Here is a 13,255-nt window from a genome sequence, read left to right on the forward strand (position 1 = left end):
CACAGCCCCACACTGCAGCTGCACTGCCCCAGAGCCAGCAGAGTTTGTGCCCATGGCTGAGCTCCCCAGGGTGGCTCCCTAGGGTACCCCAGACATCAAACCCACCCTGAGCACTCCCAGGAGCACCAGGCTCAAAGTGCTCACACTTGCAAAGCCACAGCTCATTGTCCTCCTGGGATCCAGCAGCCAAACCACACTGCTTGCACTTGCTCTGCAAAGAATTCCTTCAAACATGCTAAATAAGTCAGAGGGGAGAAGGGAGGAGAGGATTTTCTCCAACAAAGGCTCCTGCCACCTGCAGCTGCTGCCTGCCTTTCCCATCTCCTCCTGGAGCTCATTCCTGAACATACATCATTCCCATTCTCCCTGCATCCCAGAATGACACCTTTGAATGGCAGCAAACGTTAGAGATTCACTTCTGCCAACCTTTTCAGAATAGTCCTGAAAGCTCAGAAGCAACCTGGGCAGCATTTGAAGAGCTCAAGAGTTCTGGCACTGTCCCTTAACATTGCTTAAGAGGATGTTAATAGGTCAACATGTTAAATATTGTCTCTTTCTGAATCAGATGAGAAACATTTCAATTACAGAATTCCCATGGAAGATCCCTACTCGAGTTATTGTAAGCAAGACCACAATCATCACATATCTGCCTGCTCCAGGCCAAGATCACAGCTCCTTGGGGTGTTTGCTTTGGGGACACAGGACAGGAGACCCTGGGAGATCATGATGCCACTAATAGTCTCCAAGCTTCTCCCCACGCCATCCTTGTCTCCCAGCCCATGGTGCCATCTGAGCTCTTGTTTTTCCCTAATTACTCTCAGGTCTTACCTACAGTATTTTTGAAGTAGATGTGAATTTTCCACTGATTTCAGCATATACAGGGTCTGGTCCCTGGAGTAATTTCTGGCTAAATAAGGTACTCAAGGAAACCATGACAGTTCATTAATAAATCTTATGAAGAGTTTATTGCATACTGTTGAGGGGGAAGGATAGAAGAGAGAAACTGCATACTGTCTGAAAAAAAAAAGCATTTCCCCATTAAAAGAACCCTTCCCTCAAGTGCCTCATAATTATCAGTGAAAAGTGGTCCAGCGAGTGCTTCTGAGGAGCAAAATTATTTGCTACTCTGCAGAAAAACACAGTTCCTGAGCTTGCATTTCTGCACCTGATCACAGCTTTGGTCACCTGGCATTACCATGCCTGTAGGATGTGCTCCAGGTGGACAAGCCATAGCAAACCTCTGTCCGGGAACAACCAGTCCCACACCTCAGGGGCTTCATCCCTGCCCCTTTACACCAATGGAAGCAATAATCCTCTTGGATGATGGCACTATGAAGATAGATTATCAGGATTTTACCATGAGTTGTGAAGGAGGAAAATCAGGTCAGTTCAGACCCCCCAACCTTCCTTGCTCCAGGGGCAGTACCTTGTTTGTCTGCCCTCTCCTCAGATTTACATCTGCTCCTGTGGTTGGAGTGAGGCCAGTCCTGACTTAACAAGGGAAGTTGCCAAACACAAAATATAAAGCACTTCTAGAATTTACAGAGGAAGTTCTCAGTTAGGAACTTTAAAAGGAAACCATTCTCAGCCAGATGTGTTTCAGGCTGGAATTCCCCCGAAGAGAAACAATAAAAGCAATGCAATCCTGTCAGTCAAGATGCAGAGACACTCTCACCAGGGCTTAATTAAGAACATTCTCCTTCTGCTTTTCTGGCCACATCAAATGGAGGAAAACTTCTGACTTTCTTCTTTGGCAAGACCTGGAGAGACTTGGCTGGCTGAACGTGAGCAGCAGCTTCTTTCTGCCCCAAACTGTGTTCTGAGGAATGGTGGATCCTGACTTCCCTCCTGCGCTTGGGCTGACCTCAGCCAACACTCAGCCTGCTGGGAAGCCTCAACGCTTACAAGAATGATCAGAGCTGAACAGAGACCACATTTTAACCTGCTTCAGATCTTCCCACATCCATTTCAGCCGTTCCAGCAAGAAGAATTCCAAACTTGTCCTTAACAAAATAATTCTCTCTTTGTGTACCCATCAGCGAGCAGGTGACATTGCTTAAGCTTCTTGCCACAAGGGAGCTTTAATCCCTGGCTTCTGTCAAACCTGAAAGCCCCTGGTCAGGTCCTCTTTAGCAAGCCAAAGTGAACTGGAAGGCTCCAGCCTGTGCAGCTGCTAAATGGATGGCAAGAGGCTCCGTGCCTGGAACTTGCAGTTTCACCCTCAGTGTCAAACACATTCGGCCCCATTAACATTTTATCTGCGTGCCAGAGCAGAGCAGGAGACTTGGCAACCAGTCAAAAATAATCTTTCCTGGCACACAGAGCTCTGCTGCAACAACTCCCATGGGCATAGGGACAGCTGGTTGGCAGGAGGGATGAGACTGAAGATGGAGATGTGGAAGAAAGAGGGGGAGGAGGGAGCCACAGGCCTGGGATGGGAGTGTGAGGGGTGTGAGATTAAGAGATTTACATGTGCATGACACAGGCCTGAAAAGTTCATTGCCAGAGGATGGGGAGGTAGTTTTCTTCAGACACTGGCTTAGCAAAGTCTATCTGCTATTCCCTTTGTGTCCCAGGTCTCCAAAATAGAAGGAATTAGCCCTTACCTGCACAAATGCCTGATCATTGGCCAGTGTTCACACAGCACTGTGAGAAAAAAAACTTTCTCCCAGCTAAACATCCCCCATCCCCAAGTGCAGCTGAGACAATGCAAATGCCATGGATCAGAGCTGATGACATGGTCTGTCCTGGACAAACCCAGGAGTGAAAGGGAGGGATTGGTCACACTTCACTGTGAGATTTGGCATGGCTTGGTCAAAGGAATCTGGGGGAAAAAATGCCCCCCATCCTATTTACTTTCCATTGAATGTCCACAGAATTTACTCTTGGGAATATTCACCCCAGTCAGAGCAACAGAAAATGCAAGGGATTCAATTTGGGAAGTATCAGGGGTGAAAACAGGTTTGTCACATCAGCTGAGGAGCAGAGATTCAATTCCTCCATGGCCAGAAGAACAGGATAAACATAAAAAGCACCCAGAAATACAGGCTTCTCTAGGACCCATCTTCAGAACCTCACTCCAGGGCCTCTTACATATCCAAATGTGAAATTAAAATAGAAAATATACAATGAATGGTCTCCTGATACAGTCAAATGCCCTAGTACCAGGGTGAGATTAGTTAGTATAATTTATATTCACATTAATTAATTGGAACACCTAGAGTTTCAAAAAATAGCTCTGCAATTCCGCTGCTTAAACAGCTTACAGTATTAGCAGCTAAGGCGAAAGGGAGGGATGAAGAACCTACTGATTAAAAGCTATACTTTAATGAGATAGCAGTCCAAATTTTACAGAATCCATCAGGAATGGGGGCAAAGAACACCCAAATTAGAGCAGGAAAAGCACACTACAAAGCCAGAGCGAGGCAAACCATCAGTGTCAGGCTGCCAGGCTGCCAGCAGAGCGGCTGGGTTTGTCAGGCTGGGGGACAGCAGCGTGGTGACAGCAGGGTCAATACCTGCCACCAGCCACGTGACAGCCTGCATTCATTACTGCTGTAAACACCACACCAGGAAGCTGAAATGGAAGCCAAAATGTAGAAGGAGAAGAGGAAAAACAAAAGGGAGCTCGGGAGAGGGTCCTGATGAGGGGAAAGAGGTCCATAAAACAAGGACAGCTGGAAGTCAAAGCAGAAGTTTCCTACTGGAAGTGAACGCTCATTTTGCCTGATTTCCTCACAAAACAACAGTCTTGCAGTCCTGTTCCAGCTGTGTGTCTGCTCTGCCCATTCCACCCCAGCACCACACAGGGGCTCAGCCTCAAGGGCAAGGACACCCCACATCCTTCACAAAAGGCAGGGATGCGCCTGGAGCAGCTGGGCTGAGCATGGAGCCCCCAGAAATTCCTTGTCAGCCTTCAGACAGGCCACAGAAAATGTTTGGCTCCCATCTTTGGTTGCTTGTGGAAAAATAACATTTCTTTGCTCTGATTTCTGTGAAGTTGTGCTGTGTCCCTGTGGCCTCATGGAGGGTTTAAGAGACTCAGCTAATCTGCACCTTGAGGATCCTCAACAACACGAGGAGTCAGAGCACGCTGCTGCCAGAGGATTTGCTAAGCCAAGGAAATGTCACCATGTGAAGTTGAGGAAATTACCAGGATATCCCAAATGAATTTTTCCTGGTGAATTAATAATGTTTCAGCATAAGGGAAGCAGAAAATATCTGTCTTTAATTTCTTTTTCTCTGTGATTTATTAACAGCATGGAAACATAAGCATGGCACAACACTACGGTCAAATCCCAAGTCCCCATTCTTCTTATAAATCAGAGAAATTACAACTTTTTCCTAACCAAATGAAGCATCAGAATCAGTTCCAGCATGTGAATGTGTGCCCTAGAGATTCCAACCCCTTCAGAGCAATGCAAGTACATGCAACACCTAAATTACCTCTGATAGCATGCAAGGGAGCAGAGGGACAGATTCCACAAAGCTGAATCCTCCTTTCAACACAGCTAATTCAATCTGAACCCTGTAAAATAAGTTCACGAGAAAAAAAAGACATAGTTCCTTACTCCATCCCTAAAAATCCTGCTTGCAAAATGAATATCTTTATCCCCTTGCCTGCTGTGCTTATCTCCTGCCTTGCAGCGCAGCCGGCTCCTGAGCTGTGTGCTTTGGCAGGAAGGTCCCAGATCAGCAGGCTCAGGTGAGAGGCATCTCTGGAAACACACTCAGGCCTGGCTTGCAGTGCTTTCCCCTCAAGAGCCCTCTGGCTGCCCCTCCAGCCAGATTCCTGTGTAATTTATTTGTCCTTGTCAGCTCTTCAAGATGCAGCTTTGTCCCATCCAGCAATTTCCCTGTCTAGGCTGACTTGGAGAGGTCTGGAATAGCAGCAAAAGACAAGAAGCTGCAGAAAGGAGGAAGATAGCAAGGAGCCAAATGCAGTTGGCCTGAAGCTTTTTTTCATACCTTACTCATGTGTAATGAATCTGCATCATGCCACTGCAACTGCTGGCTCGTAAAGATCCAGTTCAGTGTTTCCCTTTTATTCACACTGATGATAATATGACTAATTGTAGTCTTCTTGCCCACTGAAAATTGAATGAAGGAGGAAATCTGCATACTGACTGAACATGCTGCCAGGGAGAATAATAAATGAAAATCAAAGGCCTGGCTCCCAGATGACTGGATGCAAAGGAATCTGTTTGCATGAGAATTCACACTTTCAATCACCACTGGAAATCTGCCGTGGGTAGCATTTTTCTGGTAAAAATGATCCAAGCATTTGATCTTCCTCAGAAGAAAATCTGTGATGTTCAAGAGAGCACAAAATCTCACCCTTCTCAAAGCGCCCAGGCAGCAAGGAGAGCCCGGCTTTGCATGCGTGAATTCCACATGCACCATCCCTCAGTATCAGCCTGATTTATGTGATGCCTCCCTGAGAAAGAGATAATTATGTAGATTGGGATTATTTATTTACACAGCCCTGTCACATATGGAATGGAGCTGGAGCCCCTGATCTGCTCGGATTCCCTGGCACGGCTGATGTCAAGGTTCCCTGTCAGAAGGGATTGAGCGTGTGCCTGTCATGCCACCTCTCTCTGGAAGTGAAGGACATTACTAAGGCATGAATCACCCACATCAGGGCAATGTCTGTCCCAGAAGTCTGCTCAGCTCCCAGCCACGGTGCTCTGCTCTTGTTGATCACAGCAGCAGCAGCAGTGGTTTTATGGGAGCGCAGCTCCTGCAGCAGCAGCAGCACTGTGGATGTGCTGGAGGTGCATCATGCCAGCCCAAGGAGCCTGACAGCAGCCTGGTGTTTGCCTGGTATCCCAGGAGAAATGCAGAATAAAGCAATAGCACAGCTCAGATGAGGTTTCACAACGAAATTGCAGGAGCCATGCCCGTACCTCACTGCCACCTCCTAAAAGCAACGTGAGCAAACGCTGGTGCTGTATTTTTCCATCTAGACTTGTTTCTCAAGTGCTACTCTGCTTTTGTCAAAAGGGCACATCAATAGCCTTCCCAAAAACCCTCTGGAGGCACCTTCCTGATGGAATGATCCATGTCTTTCCATGGAATGGTTCAGAGGTGAAGAGGGCACCTCATTTGTGACTCTACAGGATTTCCCCATTAGCACCATTGCACCAGAGTTACCAACTTCTCTACTTCTGAAGAATCAGGGAGCCAGCTAGAGGTGAAAGTCCTCATCCAACAAAATTCAATGATTTTTTATCTTGAATAGGAAAGGTGCTCTATAGTGAGACTTGGGTCATTATCTTCACACCCTCCCCGTACCTTTGCCCATCATGCTGGGCAGAGCAGCTACCAGGCTGTTGTGGTTTGTGATGCTCACAACCAGCTTTTTGTGATTTTGACATGCAGGTTTATTGGATTGCAGACTGGCCTGGATGCTCCCTTCCACTTTTCTGTTCATTATGCAAGAAGACCTCTCTTTAACTCTTTAGATCAGCTCTCTCTCCTTCTGGCATCACTGGAGCAGAGCCAAGGGGGCAGAGTTGAGGTGACAGTCTGAACTTACATATTGAACACAAGTCACATGAGTCAGTGAATCATTTGCTCCTACAGGGGGCCCTGCACCTGCCAGAGAGGAATAATTAAATTATCAAGTGTCCAGAGAGCTACAGAGCCAGAGGACACTGGATATGTTTGAGGTGATGGAGCAGCCTCCTTTACAAAGTGTCTGACTGTTAGATTCCTCATTAGCTTTGCTTCTCTCCCATCAGCCCCACAACTCAGTGAAGCAAAAGGGTCAAAAGCAGAGCAAGAGCAAGGCTGAAGCACAAGAATCCCAACAGGGAAGAGGTGTTGATCTCAGATACAACCTGCCTGCACTCAGAAGGACAACTTCACCTTGGGAGCTGGGCTCTGCATCCATGGAGCTGCCTCCCCATGCCCTGGGGTGCTCACTGCCCCTGAGCATCCTTCCAGCCTGTTACTAATTTGGACCTGTCTCTTCAGCTCACTCAATTGCTGTGGGGTGAGATCAAAAAAAAAAAAAAAAAAAGAAGAAAAATAAATCTAGAAAGGAATGCCTTTTTTACTTGGTGCTGGCCAGTCAGGAATGGGACATCATTTGAACATACATTTTCCTGGAACAGGAAGAATTCCCTATTCTCTTCCCAGGCAGAAATGAGGGTGGGAAGAGGAGGATCACACTTTCTAATAGCTGAGGGTTCTCCTTTGGGCTTAAGGCCAGCACCAGGGCTATAATTAGGGTCAGAACATGGCCAGTGTGGGTAGCCACACGTGGAGGACAGGCTTCCATCCCCCAGAGAAAGCATCACCTCCCTGGCACCCTTCCAGTCATACTCCTTTCCCCTCACCGAGGGATTCCTGTCAGTTCCATGAAATTCTCATCGGGACAGATTTTGGACAGCCTGTTGTGACAAGATCCCTTTGAGTGCTGTGTGCCCAGAGCCACCAATGCTCCAGGTCAGGGCTGGCTCTGCCTCCTGCCTCCCTCCATCCTCCCTGGGTACAGAAACATTTCAGCCACCCATGGAAATAACAATGCAAACTCTCCTGGGAGCAGATGGGGCAAAACCATTCAGCTGCTGCAAAATCTATGCCTAAAACTAACTTACCTGAAGAGGGAAGTGCATAATTTATGATGGTTCCTGGCAGACTCAAAGAATGATTTTCAGTGAATGGGAAAAAAAGGTCATTTATTTCTCCATTGTTGTAGTATTTTAATTCACTATTTATCACCCCAAAAAAGTATTGTTTAGAAATTTGTGGTGCGATTCAATTCTATATTATATAAATATATTTGGTGTTATTTTGGAACCAGAGGACAGGAGCATTAATAAAAATTGTAAATGCTTTCAAAGACCTAAAATAAAATGTAGCCTTTCATTTTGGATGAAATCGAATATTTCAGATAGACCGAACTGAGTATTTCTAAAGGGGTTTCACCATCAGCTCCAAAAACATTATGTTAATTTATCAGCATAAGATTCTCCTTCATACTCAAAACAAAATGTCCCTTCCTACCATTCCTTGTTAGAGTCTTATCTTCCCCTTTCCATAAATGCCTAATTGAAAGAGGCATCAATTTGTTGGTAGCACAGCAGTTTGGAAAACAAGAAAAGCTATGAAACACTGATGCAGAAACAACCCTGCAGGAAGACTTTCTGAGCTGATACCACCACAGGATGGTAGAAAAATGGTGAATGTGCAATTAAAAAAAAAGGCATAAAATAAAGAAATCATTAAATAGCATGATAAAAATTCACAGAAAAAATAACCCCAAACTATGCAAGAGCTTTAAAAATTCAAAACATTTCAACTATATGCTTGGACCCAAGGGGATGTTCTAAGAAGAAATGCATTGGAATGGGACATTCAGAATGTCCCCATGAGAGCAATTCCACATTGCAGAACATTTTGTATTCTTTTGCCAGAATGCTGATTTGTATGTGACCTGTAGACTGAGCAGCAAAACTTTCACACCTCCTTTCATTTTATCCCAAGACAGGAGCGGATAGCAAGCTTGAATTGTTAGCTATATGGTTAACATATTTTATACAAAATATTCCTGTCCTCATGACTCTACATCATCCCAGTTCCATTAGCCTAAGCCACTTGTAATAAACTAATATGCAGAATGATTTCTAGGTACTAGCAGCTAAAGAAATAATAAGCAGTTCCTCTTTCTTTATTTCTTTCTCCCTCTCTTTCTTTCTTTCCCTCTCTAAATGACAGACAAACAGACATCCACCCTGGAATTTCCTCAGCATATCAAAGCAGGTCTCACCACAACTGGCAAGATGGCTACAGTACACAGGATATAATTGGATGGCTGCAGTATTCAGGATATAATTGTGCTTATGCATTGTGCAAATAGAAACTCTAGACTGATCTGGTCATCTGGAAAGGAGTTTTGTTGAGGTTTCTTTTCTCCACACTGAGAGCCTTGTCCTAAGCTCAGAGGACAGCCATAAAGGAGAGTCTCCGTGCAGGGTGCTCATGATGTTGATGCAGCTCCCAGAGGGTGTCATTGCCTTGTTCTCCAGGGCTGGATGAGCAACTGGATTATTTTATTTGTGGGTCAGCCCTGAAGTTCATCATAAGCCCTTATAACTGCACAGTTCTCTAGCCACGAGGGAAGGAATGATTTTCACTCTAACAGCCCTGGGCTGCAGCTGCGCTGAGAGCAAAGGCACTGGGAACGTGCAACCTAACAGGCAACAGCCACTCCCTCTGCCTCCCTCCCTGGAGATGGCACAAAGTCATCTTGGCAGGCTGGAGGCTGCTGCAAGCAAAGAACTATTTGTGTGAGCACTGCAGAGATCAGATGTCACGACCAAAATGCCAGGGGGAAGAGCGGACTGCATCCAAAGTGCCCAACCCAGCCATGGACCAGCTCTGGGATAACAACAGGGTGCTGCATGCTTCTTCTGAGCACAGGAAAAGCCCTGAGCAGCATCTCCCTGGTGTTCAGGTGCCTCTGGGCAGCCCTGTGTGCCTTGAGCCAAGCAGCATTGGTGCTTGCTGCTCCTTTGGCTGCTCTGCCGTGTCCCACCCCGATGACGCAGAATGCGCCAGGCAAGAGTGGAGAAGCATCATGGTTGCCTAGGCAATGCCTTTGCCATGGACAATAAATCAAACAAAAGACAATGCCTTGGGTTAGCAGCACCCAGGGGTCTGTGTAACTCTCCCCAGTGCAATATCTCCCTATGGAAAAGCCAGCTCCTTGCTCCACACATGGACACGTAGGCACTGCGCATTCCTTCAGCCTCTCAATGCGGGAAACTCCTCCTGCTCCCTCCATGTCACAAAGCACACAGGGAGAAGAAAACCCATCCAAAACCACATCCAACAGAGCTCACTCCTTCCTACCTCTTCACAACTGGCTGCCAAAGCGTGGGAGGAATCCAAGACCCTAAGAGACAAGGAGTTCAAGCCCCCGGCATTGTGAACCGCCGCAGTGAAAACTCCTATTTAAATGCCATGGGAAATAGTGTTATAGACAGAAAGGCAAACAAAAAGGCGGACAGCAGCCCAGCACCCCGATCGGAGCAGGTTTCTGTCAAAGGAAGGCACTGCGGGCTGGCACTCGCTGCGGGCAGGCAGCCACCGCCTGGCCAAGCGTGATGGCGTGGCTCGTTTTTCACTCTGACACCACTGCAGGCTCCACAAGGCTCCTTGACTCGCAAGGTGATCAGAATATTGAGTACGGTACTGCAGCAGCCAGCCTGGCACCCAGCACGGCAGAGGAGCCGCTCCCGCCCTCCCTCTCCGCCCCTTTCCCTCTCGCATGCGAGGGACGGAGGAAAAAGAAGGGAGAACAAAACAACGGGATTCCAACGCCCCCTCATACATCTTCGGGAATGGACCTTGGCTCCATTGTCTGTAGTCCTTCAACTCGTTTCTCAAAAGCCACAGTGCCCCTGGGTCCCGTCCCCCCTTTTTAACATGCATATTTCTGCCATGGGAGTGTAACCCGGCAGTAATTGCCATGATGGTCCTGCTGCAGGGGCACTGCGGTGCTCCTCTGCCTCTTGCTATGCAAATAAAATTCCTGGAAGGAGCAATAAGTCACTGTCCACCTCCCAGGGTGCAGCCCATGGCTTGGAACTGCTGCCAGGGTCAGCTCGTGTGGTGGGACCCAGCCTTGTCCTGCTCACACCATCCACCCCCAGACCCTCAGAACACATCTAGGAGATGGGAACAGCACTGGCAGCCTGATGTCCCACCTTAAACCTGAAGCCATTCCTAAGTGATACCAACAGAAACCCACAAAGGCTGGGTTTTAGTCAGGGAAATGCTGCAGACTTGAATCTCCACTTAATCCATTGCCACCAAACACACCTGATAGGAGCAGCATCTGTGAACTTGTGGCTTGCCATACTCCTACTGATCTGTGCTCTGCTGCATCTCCCCCAGCTCTGTCCTTGGGTCTCTTGGATAATTTCTCCTGTCCCATCTTCCCAGCTTCACTCCTGCCTGCATCTTTCCTGCAATGAGGAGTGAGTCATCAAAAACACCTTCAGAAAACTTCACTTTCACTCGTGAGCTTCTTTACCTCATCCAGCTGGGCAGGTTGCACACAGAACAAATTACTGTTATTTCTGAGAGCACTTAAGAGCTCATATCATGAATTGAGGGTGGGAGAGTCAGTCCTACAAGGGTTAAAGGGCCAACGGCATTGTTTCATTGTATATCTGAGATGCAGAAGCATCCCTTGTGATCAAACATCTACAGGATGATTAAGCATAGTCCCCATTCATCTTAGTTCTTTTTATTTATTTATTTAAATGAAATAAGATATCTCTGAAAAGCATTTAAATTCCCATAAATATTGTGGAGAAGGAAATTTCATGCTGCTATCTGACTGATTGGTTACATGCTTAGCAAAACCAGCAGAAACAGCACAGCTGAGGTGGGGTTCTCTCTCCCTCCCATTCGTGTTACTTCTTCTGGATAACTCCTTATTGATCAGCTGAATGACACAGCAGAAATTTCCATTTCAAATTAAAAAAAAGAAAATTCATTTGCTGATTCAGTTTTAGAAAATGTTTGCAATAGGTCTCAATGTCATAAAGGCACTGTTTCATTGACCAGATCTGACTCAAGAATACAAAACTAATGCATCCTGTTGTTATTCCTTCCAGTGGCAAATGAGTTTTGCAATAATTAAGCCAGGGAAAATAGATTATTGTTACAAATACCTGATAGCAGATATTCTGAACTCATAAATGTCTCTCTGATGTGAGATGGGGATTGACAACATAATCATCTCTCTTGCCACTCTGCCTTTCTGCAGGAAAAAGTGGATTTGTGTGCACTCCTGCTCTCCTTCTTCCCCCAGTCCTCCCCACCTTTGGAGCTGCTCAGGAGAGCTCATTGCTGCCTGTGGTGAATCAAAATGTGTTATCATTAGGCTGAACGTGTTACTGAGTTAATTAAATGTCACACTTTTGATAACATTAATTAGAAGCATTTCAGACTCATCTGAACACGCACCCATCACAAAACCTGAGGAATAAGTGCTGATGTTTTCATCTCAGTAGATTTTATTGATGGAAGCCCTTCATCCATTCATTCATTACTAATATTCAATACATTTTTTACTCTGTCAGGCAACAAGTACTTCTCTCTTTTTCATTCTGTACCAGACTGTAAAAAACACTTGTAGCACTCAGCTGTGGCCCATTTTGGAAGCTCAGGTTCCCAGGATGAGTTGGACCCATATTTCCAAGGCATGGTTTCAGCAAGTTGAAGTCTGCAGGTCAATGACAGCAACTTTAGGCTGTGCCTGTCCATGGCCTGAGAGCTTCAAAAAGTGATCGTGGAGGCAGATGTTGTCCAAGTTTGCACAGCTACATCCTTTCCCTACTTAGCATGAATCCCCCACACCTTGGATTTGAAATGAAAGTCCTAAACCAAAGCAAATCTCAGCTCAAAAAATCCACCCCTTACTAAGTATGGGCAAGGCAATTTTCCAAGCCAGGTACCACACTGCCCCTAAATTCCTGTATCACTGCAGACCTTTTCTCACACAAAATTGCATTTTCCTTTGGCCCATCAATCATCTCTTATTTCACCTCACCCACGGCAGGTTAATTCTCACCAGCACAGCCACCATCCCTGTCTCAGAAGCAATCTCAATAAACACAACCCCAAAACTTATTTGCCAGGCTTCACTTCAGGATGTCTCACGCTCCTTTGAGCCCCTGACACCGCTGTTTCCCTATTACAGATTGAAACAACACTTTGCCCCTTATCAGAAATGTATTTAGCCATTTATTACTGTGTAAGGGACATGAAATAGCAGCTGAAGGACATCTTTCACCACACAGGATATGTGGGCACTCTAAATGTGAACTCTTGGTAATTTGTTTACTGGTAACTGCTGGGCTGCCTCTCTATGCACTCCATTTAAATGAGGTTTTCCTTGGTTTTTGAAACCTGCCTGGATAAAGAACAGACACAAGTCACAACTCATTAAGTTTTTCAGTCTGTGAAACAAAAATAAGGATAGTAAAATTAGACAGAAACAACCTTCATTCTCTTCTCCATTCCAGCTGGCTGGAGCCTGAACTGCAATGCACACTGGCAGTGGATTTTTTTCACCAGAGCCCATCATCTTTTGTTTCTTCATCACCATGACATTGTTACTTGGTTGTGGACCCTTTGTACTCTGCTTTATTGCTTTGTCTCAAAGCTCTGTCATATGTCTGACACCTGAGGTGTCCCACAGCATCTTTCACTAGGCTTGACCTTGGCC

At 46.2% G+C, this 13,255-nt stretch overlaps 1 long non-coding RNA gene across 2 annotated transcripts in view; it reads right to left on the reverse strand.

Annotated features, from left to right (window-relative positions):
* LOC135453901 (uncharacterized) overlaps positions 1-13,255 on the reverse strand; it is a 151,579-nt gene that overhangs the window by 52,040 nt on the left and 86,284 nt on the right. Inside the window, exon 4 of one of the 2 annotated variants that reach the window (XR_010441988.1) lies at positions 11,743-11,878. The exons of the other annotated variant lie outside the window; for it this stretch is intronic. This is a non-coding gene — a long non-coding RNA (uncharacterized LOC135453901). Of the gene's footprint in view, positions 1-11,742; positions 11,879-13,255 lie in introns of those variants that run through there. 2 annotated transcript variants of the gene reach the window in all.

Source organism: Zonotrichia leucophrys, chromosome 13, assembly GCF_028769735.1.
Source record: "Zonotrichia leucophrys gambelii isolate GWCS_2022_RI chromosome 13, RI_Zleu_2.0, whole genome shotgun sequence".
Lineage (NCBI taxonomy): Eukaryota > Metazoa > Chordata > Aves > Passeriformes > Passerellidae > Zonotrichia > Zonotrichia leucophrys.